The following is a 25,881-nucleotide window of genomic DNA, read 5'->3' as shown; positions in this document are numbered from 1 at the left end:
AACATAATACGCAGCGCTGTACATTAAATAAGGGATGCAAATGACAGATACAGACAATGACACAGGAGGAGAGGACTCTGCCCCAAAGTGCTTCACCAAAGCCAGTCATGGCAAGTGTTTCTTTCTGGCTGTCAAAGCAAAGCTGAACCCTAAAAAAAACTCCACTTGGGCTCAAATATACAATGACATGTTTGCCCACCAATTGGAGGTATGTAGGCTGCCCAGATGTAGAGGTCTGCCAACTGAGGCCTAGTGACTCTCCAAGCCACGTTGGTAGTTGTGATTTCATTTCCTGTTTTCCCTAAGCTAATAGATGGGAGGTGGAGCTTCATGTGGTTAGAGGCAAGGATTAGACTGCATATGCCCCACCTCCTGTCCTTAGAGCCCCGCCTTCGGCCTGTCTCCTAAGTTCTCTTGGTAGATAAAAGATGGCGTCACCATTGTTTACTACTTCCAGTGTGGATTGTAGGGTAACTAGGCCACAGTGGTCACATCTCAGTTGAAGGACTTTTCAAAGTAGGGGTATTCAGTTTAAATTATTACCCCAGTGGCAACTTGTACACTCCTCCATGACAGAGTGTCATATTTAAACTGGAACTAAACTTGGCGGAATCACCTGTCTGCCTTTCAGCACTGGGTGCTGCTATTTTGCTTCTCTAATAAATGATCTTTGGCCATCTTGGTTGGCTGTGCCATGATGGCATAACTCGCACGCGTTCAGCATACGCAGGGGAAGCTGAGAAGTAAAGGCAACCAAAGCTGAGGCTGTGTATGCTCAGCTCAGCTTTGTGGTCAGAAACTTGCGGCAATCAAGCAGATAAGACACATTATTACAAAAGGTACATTGCCTGTCTATTTCTACAACAATGACTTCCTCCATGATATAAACCTAAAATTGAGACAAACCTAAGAGCTGGGCTCTGTAAGCCCAACTTGCCTGATGATACACCCACAGTGGGGGCTTCTAAATTAATGTAAATGACAGAGATGAGATGGGAGAGCAGACCTGGACTGACTTAGCAAATCTTTGACTTTCTATTGCGCCACCATTGCCCCTCCACAAGCACTTGCAACAGTGACCCTTCTTTGCCAAAAGTTTGGGCAAAAACGGCAAAAAGAGTGGGATGTGCGAAGAAGGCTAACCCTCGCCCCGTTGTGGACCAGGGAATCTCCTTCCCATGTCCCTAAGGGGCCTGTTACTGGGTATCAGGAGTATCACTGGAGTAGCTGCTTATTATTGGAATCTGTTTCTTTTTTTGCAAACGATTTGCCCCCATTGGTAACATCCGACTCTTGCTGCTATTATTTGTATGCCATTGGAAATATCTGCATTTGATTGTTATTTTCACTGAATTTATTTACTTCAGTTTGGCAGTTTAAATTTAGCTGTATCCCTGAATCCCTCTGTTGTGGTTAGGTTGATTGAAACAAACATACAAAATCCTACTTAATGCTTGTGAGGATTTTTGGACTAATGAGCATTTTTTGTTTCTTTCTGAGGTTGTGTGTTGTTTTTGTGTATGTTATTTGAGGTGTGTTTTGCCATTTGTTTATATTAGGCTGGGTCTACATGGACCTTTTGTAAAAAGGCATGTAAACGTTCCTACTGCGTTTATAAGCGTTTTTATGCACTTTTTTAACTTTTTAAAACTTTTTTTAAATGCTGGAAAACGTCTATGCTGCGTTTTACCGCGATTATACAAGCGTTTTAGCACTTGGTAGAAATGGAAATTGTAACCCTGGGAAGTGATTTCTGCAAGTACAGGAAGTACATACATCCCTGCATACATGTGATAATGTGATCATGCAAGAGTACAGTGACAAACGTAACAGTATACACAAAATAGAGTGAAAAGAGTGCAAAGTGAAGCACAATTAAAGACAATGACTACACACAAGTGATAATGAATGACATCATTTGCAGGTGTGAATAGCACCAAAAGCAAACACAATGGCAGACAATTTCACACGTGCCAGGCATAGGTGTTAATTTTTAACAGCATAGTACATGTAATTAATCATGCATGACACACAGAATAGTGACACAGGACACAGGCCATTGTTAAAAAGTTTGTAAAAGCCTCCAATTGAAATCAATAGAAGCTTTTTTATTGACAATTTCTAGCATGCATTAACGCAGGAAAGTGCTCCCATTAAAATCAATGGACGCGTTTTCCCGCGATTTACCAGCGTTTTTATTTTTTAAACGTTGCAAGCAACGTTTAAGATATGGCTGAAAAATGTGCCTGAAGGAAACGTCCTGGTGTAGATTAGCCCATTGGAATGCATGGGGACTTCAAACATGGGCTTTAAAAGCCTCAGGTTAAACGCTGGGGAAACAGTCCATGTAGACTAAGCCTAGGGAGAAATATTTGCCTTCATGTGGGCTCAAGAGTCATTGGTACATCAAATCTTTCCATATCTGCCCGGCTAGGTCAGTCGGTAGAGCATGAGACTCTTAATCTCAGGGTCGTGGGTTCGAGCCCCACGTTGGGCGGTAGCCTATTTTTAGGGCAGCCCAAAAAAATCTTGAAGAAAGAATAAGGCACTCAATGCTTTAAACATGAGCATGCAATTCACCCTCCTAGCGGTTATCCCGAGTGTGATTTTACATGCTATAAGCGGTAATCCCGAGTCACACTCAAGGTCGCTAAAAACAAACAAAAAAAACACCTTGTTCCCCTGGCGTCCTGCTGGTCCCTGCAGGTCCTCAGGACACGCCTTCATTCTTCGATCTTCAGCCAGCAACTGTAGAGACGTTCTCTGGGGTTTCCCAGTGACGTCAGTGAGGGCGGGAGGAGCGGCGGGAAATTCAAATAATTTTGTATTGGATTCAATACAAAATAGCTGTATTGAGTCCAATACAAAAAAATCTTTATATAAATATATTATCTATATATTATACATGCTACTGTACAGTTATAATACAGGTTTCTGTATTTTTTTTTTAACTGATTTTTTATTTAAAGTTTATTATTAAAGTTTATTAAATATTGGACATATTTCGGTGAGTTATGCCTAAGAATTATAAACCTGTGACATTATAAATATTTGCCTGGCTAGCTTAGGTGGTAGAGCATGGCACTCCTAATCTCAGCACAGTGCCATGTGGGCCACATACACATAGCTTCCCTGGTGGTCTAGTGGTTAGGATTCGGCGCTCTCACCGCCGCGGCCCGGGTTCGATTCCCGGTCAGGGAAAAGTTGTTTTTATACTTCTTTTTAAATTGTATTACTGGTTGAAATGCCTTGTGCATTTGCTTAATAGGAGTTTTAACACACTTGTGTTGTGCCACCTCTTAATTGTATGTTTCCATAAGCCATCCCTTTCTTTTGTAATGAGCTGCCAATGCAAAATGAAAATGTGGCACTGATTCCACCGCAGTGCAACACATCTCATACACGTTACTCTCTGGGATGGTGTGTATGTGTTGAAACTGCATGGCTTTAATGCATTGGGGTATCAGTTAAAATAAATAGCAGTATTGAAAATAAAAGCTGCAGCATTGTAACACTATTGCTGACACTTTTTCTGAGAAAAAAATCCAGCCTTAGTTTAATTTCTTTATAATAACATTAGCAACAAGTTTAATGCTTCCCAATCAGTAAAATTCTATTTAGATGTCAACCCTGTGTGAGGCAAAGAATATGTGCTGTGGTAGCGGGTTTGGTTCCACATTTAAAGTGGAACTAAACCCGGCCGACTCACCTGTCTGCATTTCAGCACCGGGCACTGCTATTTTCTGTCTCTTCCAAATGATCTTTGGCCATCTTGATTGCATGTACCATGATGATGTACCTGCCTTGGATTCATTTCATATCTGCCCGGCTAGCTCAGTCGATAGAGCAGGAGACTTTTATTCTCTGTGCAGGCCAAATGAATCTTGAATAAGGCACTCAATGCCTTGACAATGCTACTAAAGAGGATCGATTACTTACAGATTATGGAAGATGTTTATAGCTAAACACATTCTGTAGAATGCTAATTCTATGAATGTAAATTTGATTTTTTATTTTAAGTTGTTTCAGTCAATGTGCGAGTCACCTGAGCTGCAAATTCACCCTGGGAAAATCATTCTGTAGGTTTGAACGGCAGAAAACCACAACACCAAACAGTTTTCAGAAACAGGTCAGCAATGGGAAGTTCCATAGCTCCTTAGTGATACTTCTACACAGCAAACATGGACAAGAGGAAATAAAGAGCATAAAGAAAGGCAAATTTAAGATGAGCAAGATGAGGAAAGTTATACAAGATGCAGGTTTTCCTAGATAAAGTACATCATACTTGCGTTGAAACAGGAAGGTAACTCATTTATGCTTTGGGGCTGCTTTACTCCTTCTTCCATGGGGTCGAGATTTACCACCAAATACATCCATAGTTGTAGATTTAATATTTTCTCTGATCCTTTTGTTAATCAAATAACACATGGATGGGGATTTTAGAAATGGGCTAATTCAAGCCAAAGAGGAATTTTATGTGACAGTTTTGGATAAATCAGCATGTTGGAATGTAGTGCAGATCAGAACACATTGAGTAGGGTGGTTACATCATACATACGGTAGTGCCATGTTGACCCAGCACAGCCACCCTCGTAAAGAACTCTAAATCGTCCAGGTTTTCAATTTGTTTTTTTTCTCTTTTTACCATAACTAGTTTAGTATTGATAATTGAGTTATTGGGATGACCAATCAGAAGGGCAGGTAATAATGTATTTTATTTCTTGTTTGGTTTTAGTGACATTTTAAATAGGAATATTAGAGAGATTTTAAATATTGTTAGTGTTTTTGGAGTATATTTTGGCTGGATTGGGTTCAACAATCTTTGGCATATCTGCCCAGCTAACTCAGTTGGTAGAGCATGAGACTCTTCATCTCGAGTTCGTGTCATGTAAACAGATAAACAGTTTCCCTGGAGGTCTAGTGGTTAGGATTCGGCACTCTCACTGCCGCGGCCCGGGTTCATTTCCCGGTCAGGGAAAACTTCATTTTTAACTTTTACTGTTGTCTGTTCCTCTTTTTTTGCTTTTTAGTAGTAGTTGAAGTGCCTTTGCCTAATAAGAGTTTTAACACACCTGTGTTGTGCCACCTCTTAATCGTATTTTATACTTTCATTTGTAATGAGCTGCTAATGCAAAACAAAAAAAATAGCAAACACGGCACTGATTCCACCATAGTGCAACACATCCCATACATGTTACTCTGTGTGGCAGTGCATGTGTGTTGAAACTGCATTGCTTTGATCTATTGGTGTGTCATTTAAAATAACATGTACTACAGCATGGTAACACTAGGGCTGCCAAGAGAAAATTCCAGCCTTATTATCTTTTCTGCATATTAACATTGGCAACAAGTCCAATGCTTCCCAACAAGTAAATTTCCATTTAGGTGTCAACCCTGGGTGAGGGAAAGTATGTGTGCTGTGGTAGCGGGTGTGTTATTCACAAGCTTCTATGGCACCTATTTGTTCACTTTACCAAAGCCAGTCATAGCCAGTGGTTTCTTTCTGCCTGTCAAAGCAGAGCTGAACTCTAAAAAGTAACTTCACTTGGCCTCAAATATACAATTACCTGTTTGCCCACCAATTGGAGGTACGTAGGCTGCCCAGATGTAGAGGTCTGCTAACTGAGGACTTGTGACCCTCCAAGTCATGCTGATGGTTGTAAGCAATTGTGATGTCATTTCCTGTCTCCTTAGTGATATCTTTACACACTACACATGGACAAGTGGAAATAAAGCAGATTGCTGTCTGAAAAGTTAGCAAACAAAGTTTAAGATGAGCAAATAAACAGAAATTGCTTTAAGACCATCAGAGGAAATGGATACAAAATTCAGGTTTTCCTAGAAAAGAATACCATACCTTCTTTGAAACAGGAATGAAGCTCAGATTGGCTTTGAGGCTGCTTTGCTCCATCTTTCATGGGGTTGAAGTTTACTGTCAAATATATCTATAGCTGTACATTTATTCTTTTCTCTGGTCCTTTTGCTAAGCACATGAATGGGTTAGTAGCTACATCATAAATATCGTAGTGCCATGGGGACCTAGCACAGCCACGCTCAAAAAGAACTTCAAATCTTCTAGGTTTTCAATTAGTTGTTTTGTTGTTTTTTCCATTACCAATTTAGTATCGATGATCGAGTTATTGAGATGACCAAGAAGAAGGGTAGATAATACTTTATTTTTTATTTGGGTTTTTCTTAATTTAAATATCTGCCCGGCTAACTCAGATGAGCTTGAGACTCTTAACCTCAGGATCGAGCCATGTAAGCATTATGTGCAGTTTCCCTGGTGGTCTAGTGGTTAGGATTCGGCGCTCTCACCGCCGCGGCCCGGGTTCGATTCCCGGTCAGGGAAAACTTTATTTTTAACTAATTACTGCTAACTCCTAATTACTATTGTCATTTTTTGCTTTTCATTACTCCCCTGGTGGTATGAATACAAAGTATTTTTAAACCTAAAAGCTGTACATTTAAAAATACTTCAAAATTTCCAATTTCCCACCTGGTCCCGCCTCCCAGCCTAACGGGTTTTAGCCTTGACTTGGGCAGTATGGACTTTAATGTCAGCCCAGCTAGCTCAGTCGGTAGAGCGTGAGACTCTTAATCTCAGGGTCGTGGGTTCGAGCCCCACGTTGGGCGGCTAAACACGTGGTCTTACCAGCATATATTTTTGGAATAAGGCACCCAATGCTTTAACATGAGCATGCTATTAAAGTGGATCTATTGCTCACAGATTATGGAAGATGTTATGGCAAAACCATACATTCCATGAATGTAAATTTAATTTTTTATTTTTAGTTGTTTCAGTCAATTTGCTGGACACCTGAGCTACATACTCCCCCTGGAAAAATTATTCTGTAAATTTGAAAGCCAGAGAAGCAGAACATCAAACAATTGTTATGTTTTCAGAAATGGGTCAGAAATGGGAACTTCCATAACTCTTTAGTAATGTTTCTACACACTGAACATGGCAAGAGAAAATAAAGAGAGAAATTTAGAAAGTGAGCCTGTCAATGGCAGTTGACTGTCAGAGGATATGGATATAAAATACAGGTTTTCCTAGGAAAGAACACCATGCTTACTTTGAAACCGGAAGAAAGCTTAAATATATTTTGAGGTGCTTTGCTGTATGTTCCACAGGGTGGTTTGAATCTGTTTGCTAATCAAATTTGACCACCGCTATATATTTACCCTTTCTCTAGTCTGTTTGTCAATCTAGTAGTGTATGGGCAGGGATTTTAGGAATGGGCTAACTCCAGCTGAAGAGCAGTTTGTATGTGCAATTGTTGGATGAATCAGCATGTAGGAATGTAGTAAAGATAGGAACGCATTGAGTTGGGTGGCTACATCACACATACAGTAGTGCCATGATGACCTTGCGTAGACACAATTTAAAGTACTTTAAATCTTCCACATTTTCAAATAGTTGTTGTTGCTTTTTTATGATATCCAATTTAGTATTATGATCAAGCTATTGATTATTATTTACATATTGTTATAAAGCCTTTTCCAACTACATTGTGTCATGTTCTCTGTTGTGCTTATGTTGATTGAAACAACCATACATAATACTAATTCATGCTTATGAGGCTTTTGAACTGGTGGGTACATATATATATGTACATAGAAAAACATGCATTAAGAACCGGTTTGCTTATGCAGTTGTGTGCCAAATCTATGTTTATGTATGTTCATTTGAGGTGTGTTTTGCTCATTCCCTAACATTAGGGGGGATTAGGCGCCCAAGTGCATGGCACATCTGCCCGGCTAGCTCAGTCGGTAGAGCATGAGACTCTTAATCTCAGGGTCGTGGGTTTGAGCCCCATGTTGGGAGGCTGCTTTTTCATTTTAAGGCAAGCAACATGAATCTGGAAGAAATTTGGAATAATGCTTTAACATGAGTGTGCTTTTCATGTGGACCGAATATTTACAAAATATTTATTTGGAAAATGCATTTGCTAATATTGGGGAAGAAATTTCTTATTGGCACAGTTAATAGAGTGTGAGACTTTTAATCTCAGGATCGTAGGTTTGAGCACCTTGTTGGGAGATTCCCTTTTTTAGGGTAAGCAGCATGGATCTTAAAGAACTCTGGAAAAAGGCTCTCATTGCTTTATTATGAGCATGGTATTAGTGTCTTAAAGTGAACCCATCACTGACAGATTATAGAAATTGCTGTTGCTAAACTCAATCTACAGAATGCTAACTCCATGAATATAAAGTGGATTGTTTGTTTTAGGTCATTTCAGTCACACATCTGAAAGAGACATGTTAACTGTGGCACCATTGTTCCACAATTTGCAGGAGCAGCATACTCCTAATGGGTCAATTAATCAGAAAGTATGAAAGGTAGAGGAACAGAACACCAATCAAACAATCATTACATTATAAGAAGCATATTAGCACAGGCAGATTCCATACCTAAGTAATATTTCTAATTTAAATGGAGCAAAGTGTTTACTATCATTGTGATGTTTGGTATCAAAATATAGAGAAAGAGAAAAAAGAGAAATACTTACCTTTAGTCTTCGTGATAATTGTAGGATGGACACAATATTTTGAGTCATGTGGCCACCTCCCAGCTGACATCAACATGTACAATGTAAAGTGGTTTAACTTTAACTAATTTGTGTTTTTGTTTGTTTGTTTTTTATGTGGAGTTTTTACTTACGGTTCTGTAGACAGCAGAAAGAAAAAAATTGAAAAATGAAGTTGCTCTCCCCTTTGGCATTTTCATCGGAACAAGTGTTTTCTACAAGTGTAGGATTTATTGTACTGATGACAATTCAAAATTTGCAGGCATTAAAAGAGCTGCGTATTTTCTTACACAGTGTTTTGCTAATGCAGAAAAGGTCTGCTAATCTCCAAGAATATTGTCAATCAATTGCTTTTTTTTGGCAAAAGTGATTATTTTTTATATTGCAAATATATTTATAAACACAATTTATTGTAGGACAGAGCTATTTTTTGTTTTTCTTTTATATGTAATAAATAAATATGTGATACATTAATTTTCTATTCTTTTTTTTCCTTTTTTTTTTCTTGTTGTCATTCTTATTTTTTTTTTTACATTTGGATATTTTGTTTAATGTAAAACATATAGATGAACATATAAGGTCTTTCACTATACAAAGCTTTGCAATATGACAAGATAATAAATTGTAGAGTGCAAAGATCTATTTTCAGTTACAGCCAGCTGTCTGCATAGTTGGAACACTTAAGAATCCACTGTGAAGTTTAAAGGGAGGACAGTTGATGTGAGAGCCAGCACATATGTCCAACCTATTCACAGCTTGTCATTTTGAATGGTTAAGATTGCAATTCATGGTTCATGGTAGGTATTTTGACTTCAATTATTTTAACGTATTGTATTAAAGGCTATGGCCACAGACTTTATAAATCGCAAAGTGAAAAACACAGTATTGCCACAAAAATTGTTGGAGATTTCTGGGGATCTGTGGGATCATGTATCCAAAAAAAATGTAAAAAAACATTGTTGGGATCTATTTTTAAACCAGTGAGTTTAACATTCAGTATACATTCTCTGGCGGGGAATCTTCCATGTGCATGTGTATTCAATAGCAGTGATTGAACTCCCCCAAGAAATGCAGGCTGGGTGTCAGATGAATTGCTTTAAAAATAGATTTGTTAGTTTCCCTGTAAGTAATAGTAAAATTGCAAATATAGTTACCGTAAAATATAGTTAAAAAGTCTGCTCTTTAAAGCTGCCTGCCTTTTCCTTATTTCAGGTAATTGAAAACTACTTTACCCCTGTACATGCTATTGACATGAAATTGGAGCCCACATTCTTTTTAATGTAGTTTTTTTTTAATAGGAGTAAATACGTATACAACACAATTATGTTAATTTTTATATTAAAATAAAAAATAAAATCTACAATGTTAAGACATTCTATTCAAGTGCATTAGGTGTGTTATTGATTTAATTCATAAAATAACTTTGCATTTGTAAAGTAACTGATTCCTTTACAGAAAAACTAGGTTTTCTTAAAAGCATGACATTCCCACCAATTTTGTTGATGATTTCCTGTTCAGGAGTTTTGCAATTAACTAATATCATCAGCTCTATTCCAAAACCCTGAAAATGTTTAAGATATTGTTGAATTTACCTTTTTCATTCCAACCTCAAAAGTCTAGTTTCTGAAAAAAGCTTTACTTAGTCCAAATTTTGATACTCATCCCTACTTGTCATGCTTTTTATATTAAAAATAAAACTAAAATTTCTGCAGCTGTTTTTTTTTAGTCCCAAAATAACTAAAGTTTTACCTCTCTTCACCATACAAGAATCATGGATCCCCTATCAAAACTTTTACAATTTAGTTTTGAAGGTACTAGCAAAGCTTAAAACAGAGTTGAAGCTCACATGATATACATGTGTTTATTCTTCCCACGGTGCTCAGGCCAAATAACACTTGTGAATTGTTTTCATGAATTTGTTAATTGTGCTAAATTTGTTAATTTGTGCTGCACTTAGTTGGGAATCATATTCTTCCTGTTAAACTTCAGACCACAAGCATAAGAAATCCTCCATGGCCTACTGCTGTAATATCACATGCATTGAAAAATTGGCAATCTCTACACTAGCACCTGTCTATCAGGTGCTTTGTTTTATAATTGCTTCTTTTTTGTAGTGGTTTACTCAGTGGTTTCTGTGTTTATATTGTAGGGCAAGTAACAAATAAAACAGTTAGAAATGTCCTATGTTATCATTCCACATTGAAAATTTATTCTTTCCTTTTGACATGATAAGGTAAAGCATGTTATTTGCAGACTAGGTATGTTTTATCTAATGTTGTAGTAAGGTTGAATAACTTGCATTGTTCCATAGCTGGAAATGTTTCTATTGTAAACAGAATATTTAATATAAACTGAAAAAAGCACGAGACAATGAACAATAGCTGAAGGCTGCATTGTAAGTATTAATGATCCAAAATGCCAAATGCCCCCTTGGGCATTATAATTTAATATCTATGTCAGGGTGTTTTTAATTCGATAAATGACTCTTAGATGATTCTTTTACATTTATAGGTTCCCCCTGAAAGCACAGGGATTTTTCAGACAATCCAAGACTTCAGATCACTATTTTATTAATAAAAAAAAATTACTTTTTTATTAACATCAATAAAAGCAATTACACACACAGTTGTATAGGACAGTCAGAATAAATCAATCAGAAACAATCTCATGTGATGTTTATTCCGGAACTCCCAAAACTTCTGGAAATATCAATATACAAGGTAATCTCTTCTAATCCCAATGTTTATATATATTTTTTTTATCTCCCAGAATTTTCAAAACTATAAACTGTAAACTTCAGAGAATATGGCATTCCCCTTGCAGCAGTAAGCTCACTCAGATATTGGAGTGAGCTGACTTTTTGGATTGTCCGAAAAATCCCCATGGTTTCAGGTGGAAACTATAAATAAAAAAGAATTGTATACTCCAGTAGAGGGATAGGACAACATGATTGTTGCTCTAAGAAATACCTGGGCATAGGCTATATTGATGGCAGTTCATGTCGATGGTACACGAAGACACCCACAATTAACCATCCTAATTAGAAATGGAAGTAAGTGGGGTGGTTGTTTCTTCACACTAGATAACCATAGTGTACCTGTTTATGGAGAAATGTGGTGTGCACCCTTGACGGGTGTCTTAAGTCACTGGGCACTTGAATCTGTAGAGCCAGTTTGTCTTAGGGTAAAATGAAACAAATAGCAGTTTTGTGTTATTTAATACAGTTGCACAGTTAATAAACTTACAGGCAAAACTAAACTCAAATATTATTTTGTGTATTATTCTGATAAATATTGTAGTAATATACAAGCCAGATGAATATTAGACTTTCACTGTCTTGTGTTAGAGGTAGTGTCTTCCCTAGACTTTGAATGACATTCAAAAATGTTCATCGTTCTATTAGCCTGTGCTATACAGGTGCTTGGTGCAGTGACTTTGCACCAGCTTCTTAGCGTTTGGGACTCTCCCTGGCACACACCTTTTCTGTACCTTGCATACTAAGAACCTGACCTCCTGCCTGGTTACTTATGCTGCTGTCACGGTTAGAAGATCTGTGAAACAAGCTGCACGTGAGGGTATCTGACTGTCTCTGTAATGCGCCTGGGCACACAAACCACAACCAACTCCAGATATCCTTTTATCACGTTTTATTATTGTCATAAAACAAGACAAGGGTTAAGTCCGATAAGCATAGTACAGGAGGGTAAGGCAAAGGCAGGTCAGGAACAATCCGAGGTCAGGGCAGGCAGCAGACAAGAATGGTCACTAAAAATCGGAGGTCAGGGCAGGCAGAGTTCAGGCAAGAGTCATGTTTCAGACCAGGTCGCTATGGAACGGACAAACAGGATTAGCATAAACCAACACAAGTATGCACCCAAGCACACTGTGTTCACAGAGGCTTATAGCGGGCAATGGTGGTCAGGACAGGTTCTCCTTAAATGGCCAGAGTGACCAATGACCTGGCACCACCTGGCGCCATTTGATTGGAGAGTAACTGAATCCCCTGCGGCCGATTGGTTGCAGGGAATTCAAACTAACTATGTCCCACCCCGTGGCAAGGCAGCCAAGTGCCACGCCCTCGAGGGTGGTAGCGCGCGCACCTCTACCCACAGCCCCCCTAGGACGTGCACTACTTTGTACATCCAAAGGAGTGCTGAGAACAGGAGTTTCTGTAACCACGTCCATAGGGATGCAAGGGTTGCCGCCTGGCCGAACAGTAGTTTGGCCAGGATGGATCCCTTCGCCTGCAGAGAGAGACGCGCTGCGAGCAGGGCAGCAGCCTCGGCCATGCTACCTGGTGCAGCGGCGTCTCCCTCTGCGGCTGGGATCCCCAGGGATGCCGCAGGCTCGCAGGACGGGTAAGTTCTTTACAGTTTCTTTGTTTTTACTTGTTTCTGTGTTGTTGTTTGTAATGACCACACTCCTTGTATCAGGTGCAGCTGGTGGTCATTACTGCTCCTCCATTTAGTCTGGCCTCACACTTCATGCTATGCGGTTGATATTCACTTCTCGGATGTGGAAGATCTGGTGTGATGTCCTCTTTTTAGGGTTCCTGCTCCTCTATTTGCTATTTAAGATAAGTTTAACTGCTTTTGGTGTTTTATTGTTGTTACTAGGCCTCAGGGAGATGCTGGTTCTTTCATCAGGGAAGGAACCAGTAGTCTCAAGCCCAGTCACTATTTCTAGAGCAATTCAGGGAAACTAGGGCCTAGGTTCCAGTTTATGAATATTCCCACCATCAGGGTATATTCATACAGACAGGAGTCAGGGCTAGGTTAGGGTGTCTGTAGGGTGTGACTGTTTCCTTCTCCCTAGCCTTTGAAGGCCTAGTCCCTTGTATTTATCCTTCTGTTTTCCTCCCCTACCCCATTATCCGTGACAGTTGCCTTGTCTACTGCCTGCCCTGACCTCCTGCCTTGTTACCGGTGCCACCTTGCTTGTGGCCTGACCTCCTGCCTGGTTAACAATGCCACCTTTGCCTGGGAGACCCTGGAGGCTGCGACCTGGTGCCACCCAGCTGCACGAGCCAAGTAGTTACCTGGACTACTGATCCATCTCCCCTTGCGGGGTGCTTTGGTATTGACCAGGTGCCACTAAGAGTCTGTGCTCCGGGTGATCCTGTGTTACCTGCCGTAAGGGGGATAATAACAGTGGGTATAACACCTTCTTCTCCAATGATACCACTGTTTGGGAGCTCTGTTTTTGCCAAAAGGGAAAGGGCTACATGTTTTTTTGTGCTTCCTTGCTCCTTAAGGATAAGAATAGGGATAGGAGTGGATAGGAGAAGGAGCACACATGCACGTCCCAAGCTTATGAAAGGGTTTGGTTTCAACATTAGGGAAACCCTACACTTAGAGGCACCCCACAGCTTTAGAGCTAAATGAATCTGGCTGTTTGATTATGATGGCTGATACAGTCTGCTGGCCTAATTGACTAAGTTGTGCTTTATGTATTATTAGTTGAATTTGCCTCCATTTTTGACTTCAATCGGATTTGAGTACAATCAACCTAATGGAGTCAATTGGGGGTAATAATAAAATCCATGCAATGCAACAATCCTATCCATTAAATAAAATATTCCATGTTTTTATTTACACAGATTACAGAACACTACTATTAATAAAGCAGATGGGCAAAACCTTTTTATAAACCATAAATAATGCAATGTTATATTTTCATGTATTGCATTGTTGCATTTTATTGATTTTAACACTTAGAAATTATTATTTCTAAAGTATCCAAACAATTCACTTTCTATTTTGTTGAGTGATATTCTATTTTTGGATGTGGACACCTTTTTGAAATGTTGAAATTCTTTTTAAGACACTTATTCATTGTTATTATCTGTACAATTAATAAAAGGTTTTCAGACCATTTTTCCTGTCATCTAAACAGATATAGTAACTGTAAATCTGAATCAGTCTTCAATGGCTCACATAGCATTAAGAGGGAATCTGTAAAAAAAATATTGGAGATTCTATTTCTGTAATGTTTTTAAAGGATCAGGATCTGATATTACTATATATTCTTGGCTCCATTAGGTTATTGAAGGGGAACTTACATGTATGATGGGAGTTCAGACTTTTTAGTCTTCTGTTCCAGGAAAGCGAATGCTTAGGTAGTAGTTTGTAGTGTAGTTCTGTCCTAAACAGTTGTATACTGTGCTTTATACTTTCTAAATAATATTAAAAAACCTTAAATTAAAGAAATTACATTGCTCAGGCCCTTAACACTGAATTCTATGATAAAGAAATATTGTCTAAAAGCAATGGACATTTGTATTCTTAATGTATTGTGTAAGTTTGTTCTAAATCTATGTAGCAATCCACCACAAAATTTAGCCTTTGGGCAAGAGCTTTCGGTCATAAAGAACAATCACTGATGCTGCGTCCATGTGCAGGGTGACTGGTCTTGTATCTGCCCCTTTCCCAACTTTTCTGCAGGCAGCCAGGGGAAACCTTTTTAGTGGGTGGGCTTGCTGTGTCCCAAAATACAACTCAGTGCTATGTTGAGAACTGGGAAAGGTGGATATGTCTCTAACCAGATGGTGTTGGACAAATGGCTGAGCCCTTCGTGTTTTCTGTGGAAACAATTGTAAAATGTAAACAGACAATTACCTTGTAATTAGGCAGCTCAACTGGGGAACGTTATATTCATAAGCAAAACATAGTACTACTACCTTGTTGAAGAACTGATAGTCACAGTACAATGTATGAAAATGGTTGTTGCAAATGTGTCTGTATTAACAGCATGCTAACAGTAATAAATTAGGTGTAAATAAAACAAATGTATGTTTTAGGCCTTCTATAGTCCCCCCCACAAGGCCACTGGATAGTGACAAACCATGCGAGCCTGTCCGTGTTTTTTATTTTTCAGTCCAATTAAACATAATACAAGTCGCTGCACTCATCAAGTTCAGTTTGCAATTCAGTGTATTTATTGAAGAGATAATTAGCATGCATCCACTGCCTGTGTCCTTTACCCAGTCATAACAAAAGAAGAGGGGGCAAGGTACTATCCATGGCGAGCGCACATGCGCATTATTGTAAACGCCTCATTCCCGAAAAAAGTAGGGGCACAACATGCCCAAGCGTACCCCCCCCCCCCCTGCACCCCTGCCTTAACTTTCTTTTAGTAAATACAATACTTGATTATAGAGAGATGCGGCATTTCTGTTATTAAGCATTGTGTTTGGGTGAACCATGTTATAGCAAGGTATCAGATTGGTGATACACCCTGATCATCCATTTGTTAAATAAACTGCAATTTCTAGGTTGATCTATCGATGTGCAGTACCTTTTATATTTAGGTAATTAAGTGTGAATGTGTCTCAATTCATTCTTCTCTACATAATATTATATTATACCATTATAAAGAGAAATGTCTTGTCAGTCTTCATGTTCTGTACATGTTTCTGCAGAACTGGCCACTCATTGGGAATCAAATTCTGTGTCCAACAATCCCACTCATTTATCCCTCTTTTAGGTCCAATGTATTACCCTCTACAAAAAATGTTCTTTTTATAGTGGAACTATCACTAAAAAAAAGCACTACTTACCTTTTCATACGAAAAGCTGCTGATCACTCTACAACCCTAGTTAAGTTTATCCCATGCTGTCCCGTCTTCCTTCATCCTGGTTCTTCTTTCTACAGCACCTAAACATGCACTGTGCAGGCAAGACATTGGGTGACACACTTCCAGAATTTTTATTTTTTACAGTAGAAGAAAGCCCCTTCTGTGCATGCCAGAGATCCAGTGAGATAGCCTGACAAGGAGCATCCCACAGCCACCTGGGATACATGATGTATGTATCCTAACATAGCCGTTGGCTTCCTATTCAGTCTTTAATGCGGCGGTAAAGACAGAAAGGTAAGGGTCTCCCCTTCAAATGTTAAAAAAGGTTAAACAAAAAAAAAACAAACACACACACATTTTGTTATCTACTCTTTAAGTAGTAAGTAAAACATGTGATGATAGGTCCACTTTACCTACCAAAATGTTATATTGCATTTAACATTTCATTATCCATTAAATGATCACTCATCATTTTGAAAACCCCAAACAAAGTAAAACTATTGCTTTAAAGGCATTTGTAGGTTTATCCAATCAGTTTTGGGATAATAATTCTTTATGACCTGAGAAACTGGGGATGTTTTTGTATACATACCTTGTTTCAAGATGTTCCATGCTTTCTCATTTGACAAAGTTATGTTTGTTCCATTATTATAATCTGTGTCTCTGCTGGGAAAGGTTCCCCTTACTTCCTGCCATGCTGACTAGAAGGGGTATAGGGCAAAAATCTCCCTACTGGGGAAACAAGCATCCAAGCACTTAGTAGTAGTAGCTAGTGTTTATTGCTGTATCTTTGGTCGTTACGAACACTAGGGAACAAAAACATGTCTCAATTGAGGCTTCAGATAACATTGAAAGGAACAGGGGTTCTAACTCTTTTCCAATCTATCCAAAGCTAAAAAAAAATATAAATAGATAAATATTGGCCTGTGATTCACTTTAATCTTCACATGGGCTAAGAATTGTGCCAACAGATATCCCTGCTCCAATAAAGGAAAATGTTTAACCCAGCCAATATACACAGCGCCTGACTTTGTCTCAATCTTTTTCATTTGGTAATGCACCGTTACCCTTTAAAAAACTGCAGTTGTGCTTCTGCTTCTTTAGTGTCACCCACTGCCAGGCCAGACAGAGATGTCACAGAAAACTCAATGTTTATAGTAGAGCTTCGGGTTTGCAAGTTACACTATTTCTAGTTAGAGCATTCAGAGATTCAACTTACTTTTTAGAGGGTTTTATCAGTAAACAATGCATAAACAAGAACAGAAAAATTTGGACTAATCAAAGCACAATAATAGAAATATACTAGAACTATACCAGAACTTATAACAGAACTATAACAGAACTTATAACTGAACTATAACAGAACCTAAAGCAACAGCATAAAATAAAAGGGGAAAATGGTGAAATAATAGAGAGTTGAAATAGTGGAGTTGGTTTGCCTTGGTCCAGGTTGCTGCGTAAAGTCCATGTGATTGCCCGAGTTGCTGGGGATCCCTTCAGCGACTTAACCTGTCCCTTGTTCTTAGCATTTTCACGATGTTAAATGAGAACTACCTTTTGTGGGCTGACATGGCTTTTTCAATGTTTGCTACAGAGGTAGGACTAATAGGACCACCCAATGGTAGCAGGGTGGGGGGCAGTCCGAGGGGCCGTGCCCACATGGGTTATGATGCTCTGTAGACACGTCCCAAAATGCCCTTATTATAGCCATTAATAATAACAAACTCACAAACTCTTTAATGCATGACATGCCCACTAATTTTGTTGATGATTTCCTGTTCAGGAGTTTTGCAATTAACTAATATCTTCAGCTCTATTCCACAACCCAGTTTTCTTTTATGATTGCTTCTTTTTTGTAGTGGTTTACTCAGTGGTTTCTGTGGTTATATTGTAGGGCAAGTAACAAATAAAACAGTTAGAAATGTCCTATGTTATCATTCCACATTGAAAATCTATTCTTTTCTTTTGACATGATAAGGTAAAGCATGTTATTTGCAGACTAGGTATGTTTTATCTAATGTTGTAGTAAGGTTGAATAACTTGCATTGTTCCATAGCTGGAAATGTTTCTATTGTAAACAGAATATTTAATATAAGCAGAGACAATGAACAATAGCTGAAGGCTGCATTGTAAGTAGTAATGATCCTAAATGCCAAATGCCCCCTTGGGCATTATAATTTAATGTCCCTGTCAGAGTGTTTTTAACTAGATAAATGACTATTAAATGATTCTTTTATATTTATAGGTTCCCCCTGAAAGCACAGGGATTTTTCAGACAATCCAAGACTTCGGATCATCTTCAGATCAGACTTTAATTTTATTAATAAAAAAATTACTTTTTTATTAACATCAATAAAAGCAAGTACAAACACAGTTGTACAACACAATCAGAATAAATTATTCAGAAACAATCTCCTGTGATGTTTATTCCGGAACTCCCAAAGCTTCTGGAAATATCAATATACAAGGTAATCTCTTCCAATCCCAATGATTATATATTTTTTAATATCTCCCAGAATTTTTCAAAACTATAAACTGTAAACTTCAGAGAATATGGCCTTCCTTATGCAGCAGTAAGCTCACTCAAATATTGGGTGGGGTGGTTGTTTCTCCACACTAGATAACCATGGTGTACCTATTTATGGAGAAATGTGGTGTGCACCCTTGACCAGTGTCCTATGTCACTGGGCACTTGAATCTGTAGAGCCAGTTTGTCTTAGGATAAAATGGAACAAATAGCTGTTTGTGTTATTTAACACAGGTAATAAACTTACAGGAAAAACTAAAATCAAATAATATTTGGTGAATTATTCTGATAAATTTTATAGTAATATACAAGCCAGAAGAATATTAGATTTTCCCTGTCTTGTGTTAGAGGTAGTGTCTTCCCTAGACATTAAATGACATAGCCTGTGCTATACAGGTGCTCGGTGCAGTGACTTTGCACCAGTTTCTTAGCATTTGGGACTCTCCCTGGCACACACCTTTTCTGTAGCTTACATACTAAGTACCTGACCTCCTGCCTGGTTACTGATGCTGCCTTATCTTCTGCCTGCCCTGCCCTCCTGTCTGGTTACCGGTGCCACCATGCCTGGGAGACCCTGGAGGCCGCGACCTGGTGCCACCCAGCTGCACGAGCCGAGTAGTCACCTGGACTACTGATCCATCTCCCCTTGCGGGGTGCTTTGGTAATGACCAGGTGCCACTAAGAGTCTGTGCTCCAGTTGATCCCGTGTTACCTGCCGTAAGGGGGAACATAACAGTGGGGATGACACCTTCTTCTCCAATGTTACCACTGTTTGAGAGGTCTGTTTTTTTGCCAAAGGGAAAGGGCTACATGGTTTTTGTGCTCCCTTCCTCCTTAAGGATAAGAATAGGATTTGATAGGACAAGGAGAAAGCATCCACACAGAGTCCCAAGCTTATGAAAGAGTTTGGTTCAGTATTAGGGGGACCCTACACTTAGGGGCACTCCACAGCTTTAGAGCTCAGAGAATATGGCTTTTAGACTATGACCGCTGATACAGTCTGCTGGCCTTATTTACTGAGCTATGCTTTATGTATTATTAGTTGAATTTGCCTCCATTGGGATTTGAGTATAGTTAACCTATTAGAGTCAATTGGGGATGAACCATCATATTGGCAAATCTGACCAATTCTAATTGTGATCATAATCTATTTGAAATACATAACAAAATCCATGCAATGCAACAATCCTATTCCTTAAATAAAATAGACCATATTTAACTTATACACAGATTACAGAACACTACTATTTGCAAAAGAAGATGGACAAAACCTTTTTATAAACTATAAATAAGGCAATGTTATATTTTTATGTATTGCATTGTTGCATTTTGTTTTCAAATTCTTTTTATTAAATTTCATACAAATAAAACACATACACAATATTAGGTTATTCAAGGTAAGTGATATTCACATTATAGATATGTTCCCCCATTACCATATAGATTCAGCAACATTATCTTACTTTTATACATATTTATAAACTCGATAAATTCATCTCCTTTATCATTTTGCAATTTATAGCACATCCTTCACAATATTTGCCTTCATGGAGAAAAAAAGTGCTTCTTAAGTGATTTTATACTTTTCCTTTTTTCTAATAAAAACTAGTGCAAAATTATTTTTAATAAGTGCATCTCGTATAATTTTATATTTTTATATTATAATTGTGTACGTTTCTTTCTTTTCTATTGTCCTATTCTTTCCTAATACAAAATGTACCTAGAAAAAAGAAAAAAAACTTGCGAGAATCGTAAATCCCCTTCCCTTCCTAAGTGCTAAACAAATATACCAATTAAGCTTTAATTTGTAACTTCATTGTGATAACTTCCAACTCTTAACATGTGTCCACTTTTCTTGTAGTGAAACTTAATTAAGTGAAGAAAGAAAAAAATGAAAAAAAAAAAAAAAACAATTTATTCCTCATTTAGGCATAGTATAGCCTTTAGGGTTTAAGTTCCCTGATCATTCTAAATTATAATCTCTGACCATCCTATCAATGATAAAGTCTGATTATCCTTATACACTACCTTATCGCAAATTATTAATCCTCTCCTCGAATTTACCTGTTATTACACCTAACAACACAAGACAAAACAAAAAAAAAAAAAAAACTCTTCTCCAAAGTCCATTCCGCTGTTTCATAGGGCAGATACTGATTTCAAACTATATAGACATATAATCACATCCCATCGGCATATAAAATTGTTTCCAGGGTCCCCAAATCTTCTGGAATTAAGACATATTATGATTTTGTTTTGCCCTCATTTTAATTTATTGTTTAACATGTTCCACACTGGGTGTAGATGATTCCCAGGTCTTTGCCAACACCATCTTTGCTGATATAAACAGATATGTTACCAAATTAAAATGCTTCTTAGTAAGACTTGTTGGCTGGAGATTTAATAACGCTTCTTCTGGGCTTTTCACAAACACTCTACCTGTTAGGGTATATGCTATCTGATATACCTGTGTCCAGTATTTGCTGATCTTAGGACACTCCCACCAGGTATGATATAATGTACCTCTCTCATTACACCTTCTAAAACATCTGTCTGTGGTTGTCGATGAAATTCTTGCCATTCGCTCTGGCACCATATACCAGCACATCATTAATTTATAGTTAGCATCCAGTGCCTGTGTGTTTATTCTACAATGCGCTGCTGTCTCCCATATTTGTTCCCACTTTTCCTGCTCCATAACACCTCCTAGATCCTCTTCCCAACGGGTCATATATATAGGTTTATTTTCTGTATAAGCTGTTAGAAGCGTATCATATAAGATTGATATTACTCCTCCAGCCATACTACCTTGTAAGCATTTTTGTACAAATGCACCTAAACTTCTAAAATTATCACTACCTCTTTATTTTAGATTGCACAAAGTTCTTTATCTGTAGATATCTAAATACTTTGTTAGGTATTCCAAACTTATTTTGAAATGTCTCAAAAGGTATTATACCAGACCTATCCAAAAAGTGATAGATTCTATACACCCCCTTTTCTCTGCATAAACATAACCTTCCCGGACGCTCAAAGCCTGGTATAAACAGAGGATTGCCTAGAATCGATGCTACAGGCATGTATGGTGTCATCAATCTATATTGCTTTCTAACTTGATTATAGGATTATGAATAGATCCTCTTTTAGATGGTGTAACCCTTAAGATATTTTCAATCTTTTTTTTTGATTCCCCTTTCTCTAAGTGGACCCATAGTGGTTTTTCTTTTTGTTGGTAATACCTTAATAAAGGGGTTATCTGTGCTGCTGCATAGTATAAGAATAATTGTGTCACCGCTAACCCACCTCTGGATTTCTGACTATATAAAATCTTCTTAGAAATTCTGGGCCTGTTAGAGTTCCAAATATATTCTAAAATTCTCTGCTGTAATTTAATGAACATCTCATAAAGGATTCTAACAGGTAAAACACGTCAGATACAAAAATTTGGGCAACCATGTCATTTTAATCGAGGCGATTCTCCCTAACCACGATATATGATATCTCTTCCAGGACCTCTTCCTTGTTCAATGATATATTTAATGCCTGACTTTTAGAATTGTTCACTTGTAGACCAGAGAATTTCTGAAATTGCCACAAAAGGGATAAGAGGTTTGGTAAAGATACTTGTGGCTTTGTTACACATAACAAAACATCATCTGCAAAGAGATTTAATTTAGGATGGTATTCATCAATTTAATAACCCACTTATATCTTGATGGCTACTAATGGCCTGTCAATGGCTCTATTGCTAGAGCAAACAGTAGAGGTGAGAGTGGACATCCTTGCCTGGTGCCCCTCTCAATTGAAAAATATGGAGAGTGAAAGCCCAAGTAGAAAGTAGAGAGTGAAAGCCCAAGTAGTGAAAGCCGAGCCACCCATGAACAAAAGTGTGGTCCAAATTCCCAATATTTCAACAGGTACATTAAGTATGGCCAAAGTACAGAGTCAAAACCCTTTTTTATCAAAGCTCAAAAACATTACCTGTTGCTTATTTTTCTGTACATATTACGTCAGGTGCATCATCCTGCGAATAATATCTCCTGCCTGTCTCCTTGGGATTAACCCTGTTTGGTCCAATGAGAATAAATGTTCTATTCCCCGGCTCAACCTCGCCGCCATCACTGATGCCAGTAATTTGGCGTCAATATTAAGCAGGGTAATAGGTCTGTAATTAGAGCACAACGTTACATCTGTGTCCGGTTTTGGTATCATACATACTACCGCATCCAACATATTTGGGTCCAGACCTTCCCCCTTCAATACTCCATTAAAAGTCCGAACCAAATATGATGTCAGTTCTTCTATATACTTTTTATAATACCCTGCTGTAAAACCTTTCGGTCCAGGCTTTTTGCTCATCTTCACCTGTTTTATTGCCTGTTTTACCTCCTGGGACAAAATTATCGCCTCAAGGATTTCTTTCAATAAAGTTAGTAATTCTGGTAAGGGTATTTCAGAGAAGAACTGTTTCATCTCTCCTTCATTCATCTCTTGAGATGACTGATAAAGAGATCACAAACTATCATGGAACTCCTTTACTATATGTTCTGGGTTATTAGTTAAACCTATTTGCCCAGTTCATAAACGATATGGTGCAAATTGTTTTTCTGAATATTAAAGTCTATTTGCCAGAAGAGTATGTGGTCTATTTCCATATGTATAATATTTGTTTTTGGTCCATCTCATCTTTTATTCTGTTATTACTGTATCATAAAGATTTAATTGTGTCTTTATTTTTTCTAAACGTCTTCCCAATTCTTGACTCGGCAAGTCTTGGAATTGTGCACGAGTGGATTTATATTCCTGTTCCAACTGTGTAAGTTGCTCCAAATTTCTTTTTTCAAGACGTGATGCACTTTGAATAAAGAATCCTCTAGTTACTGTCTTATGGTCCGCCCACAACACTGCATCTGAGACTCCTGAGTTTGCATTTATATCAAAGTATTCTAGCAATGCCTCTCTTGTCTGTTGCTTCACTTGTCTATCACTGAGTAAAGATTCATTGAGAATTCATTTAAAACTAGAAGGCATATGATATAATGATGAAAGTACCATTTTCTACTGCATCATGATCAGACTATGATATAGCTAGTAGATCACTAGATTTTACCAATGGGAGACTATCAGTTGTTACAAATATATGGTCTATGCGGGTCAGGATTTTATGTGCGTGGGAATAATGTGTATATTCTCTCTCATCTAGATGTTTCTCTCTCCATACATCCACTAACATTTCTGTACGTAATAAATCTCTTAATGCCAGTGCATTGGATGTATCTTTGTACTGATTTCATAAATTTACTGTACTCTTTTTATCTAGATTAGGTATCAATGGGGTATTCGAGTCTCTGCACATGATTAGTAGGCCTTGTGCAAGCGCTTGTACCAGCTGAAGCATATGAGCAAAAATTCGTACCTGATTCTCGTTATGTGCATAATAGCTATCTATTGTTACCCTAATATCATCCAGGCTTCCCATCAACATGAGATATCGACCCTCAGGATCTTTTACCTGTGAATTCAATACAAATGGAATTCCTTTTCTGAAGCCTATAAGAACCCCACGCCATTTATACAAGGAGTTAGCCATATTTACCATAGGGAATGATGTATGGAGATATTTAGGGCATGACAAGGAGGAAAAAAAAGTGCGTCTCCTGTAAACATATTATATCTTTCCTTTGAGCCTTAAAATATCGAAAAGCCCTTGTACGTTTCAATGGAGAATTGGGACCCTGTACATTTAAAAATATAATGAGCACCGTCATTTTTAGAGTTAAATAAAAAAAACTTCCTTACCCTGCACTAGCTTTCTTATATTATCATTTCTCTGTAACTTTGGAGAAAGAGTACAAACAAAAAAATAGAAAAAAACACAAAAAATCTTTCATTCCTCTTGAAGGAAGGCACAACATAACAATACCTCCCTAACTTATGAATACCATTTTCTTAAATCTAAACTTGAGGTATCAATTTTTGGTAGGACAAAAATTTGTCCACCTGATTTATCTCCAGGCATTCTTCTCTCTTAGTTTTAAGGTTTGTGCCTGAGACAATTGAGATGTGCAGTTAACTCTACCGGGAGTGGGACTCTATTTGCTTTACTATATACTTTAATTTTATATTGGTTCATTCGTATTTTACAGTGGACCTATTAATAACATTCGTCTTAAATCTTCTAAAGATATACATAAAGGCTAAAATGCTAAATAACATTGTTCCATCGCTATGACACAGATGTTCTCGACTTTGTAGGGGAGATGTCTTTATAGCAATAGCTTTTCAAATGTTGCTGTATTGTTTTTACTGAAGGCACTGATGATCTCCCATTTTTATCTGAGCTTTCACTTTGTACTGGAAGTGGTAAGCCCACAGCTTTAAAAGAATATTAGTGCTTCAGATGGTGAAGTAATAATTTGGGTTTTCCCATTTTCAGTAAAAATGAGTTTAAACGGATGTCCCCAGCGATAGTTAATACGTTTCTTCTGCAAGATCTGCAAATAAGTTTTAAACTCCTTCTTCCTGAATAGTTGCTGGTGCAATATCAGCAAATATCTGACATTTATTTCCTTGAAAAACAACTGTTTCTTTAGCATGGGCTACCCGCTGGATTAGCTCTTTTGTTTGAAACTGGTGTAATTTTACCAGCACATTCCTTGGTGTTCCTTCCATTTTAGATCTAGTTTGTATACGATGTACTCGGTCAAGCTCAAGTCTCTATATAGAAGTATCAGGGCTGATTTCCTGAAATAGGGCTGTAACCACTGGAGTTAGCTCAATTATAGACTCAGGTATGCGGCGTATACGCAGATTAGATCTTCTGGGTCTATTTTCTAGATCCTCTTGTGATATAATATTTGTATATCATTCTTATATTGCTCTATTTCCTCTTCATGACCCTTGAAACTGTTGTAACATCATCCATCCTCCCCTCCAGTTGTACAACACGGTTCCTGTAACTCCTTTGTGAAATGATCTGTTATTTTCTTTGCTGTTGCATCTAATGATGTCCAAGTAGCATATCTTGGATTTTCTGCAGGAAGCTATCAGGATCACAAGACATTACTTGCTTTTCTTGCTGGGGAAACACCCTTTGCTATCAAATCAGACCTACCCCCCTCGTTCTCTTCGTGTTCTTGGCTTCCTGGAATGTTTAACAACTCCATCCTTGCCACCTCGTGTATTGCAGCCGCTCTACCCGTGCTCTTCATGTCCCTCTTGGCTTTGCCTCGAGACGACATCTC

At 38.1% G+C, this 25,881-nt stretch overlaps 6 non-coding genes across 6 annotated transcripts; all 6 read left to right on the top strand.

The window, feature by feature from the left end:
• The first annotated feature begins 2,424 nt into the window (after positions 1-2,424).
• TRNAK-CUU (transfer RNA lysine (anticodon CUU)) lies at positions 2,425-2,497 on the top strand. The gene has a single exon. It is a non-coding gene; the product is annotated as a tRNA-Lys (tRNA).
• A 632-nt stretch (positions 2,498-3,129) lies between these two features.
• TRNAE-CUC (transfer RNA glutamic acid (anticodon CUC)) lies at positions 3,130-3,201 on the top strand. Its single transcript has one exon. It is a non-coding gene; the product is annotated as a tRNA-Glu (tRNA).
• A 1,705-nt stretch (positions 3,202-4,906) lies between these two features.
• TRNAE-CUC (transfer RNA glutamic acid (anticodon CUC)) lies at positions 4,907-4,978 on the top strand. Its single transcript has one exon. It is a non-coding gene; the product is annotated as a tRNA-Glu (tRNA).
• Positions 4,979-6,280: 1,302 nt separating this feature from the next.
• On the top strand, positions 6,281-6,352 carry TRNAE-CUC (transfer RNA glutamic acid (anticodon CUC)). Its single transcript has one exon. It is a non-coding gene; the product is annotated as a tRNA-Glu (tRNA).
• A 211-nt stretch (positions 6,353-6,563) lies between these two features.
• TRNAK-CUU (transfer RNA lysine (anticodon CUU)) lies at positions 6,564-6,636 on the top strand. The gene has a single exon. It is a non-coding gene; the product is annotated as a tRNA-Lys (tRNA).
• A 1,122-nt stretch (positions 6,637-7,758) lies between these two features.
• Positions 7,759-7,831, top strand: TRNAK-CUU (transfer RNA lysine (anticodon CUU)). The gene has a single exon. It is a non-coding gene; the product is annotated as a tRNA-Lys (tRNA).
• Positions 7,832-25,881: the final 18,050 nt, after the last annotated feature.

Source organism: Pyxicephalus adspersus, chromosome 2, assembly GCF_032062135.1.
Source record: "Pyxicephalus adspersus chromosome 2, UCB_Pads_2.0, whole genome shotgun sequence".
NCBI classification, from domain to species: Eukaryota; Metazoa; Chordata; class Amphibia; order Anura; family Pyxicephalidae; genus Pyxicephalus; species Pyxicephalus adspersus.
The sequence above is the reverse complement of the archived record's forward strand: the minus strand, read 5'-3'. Positions and strand labels throughout refer to the sequence as shown.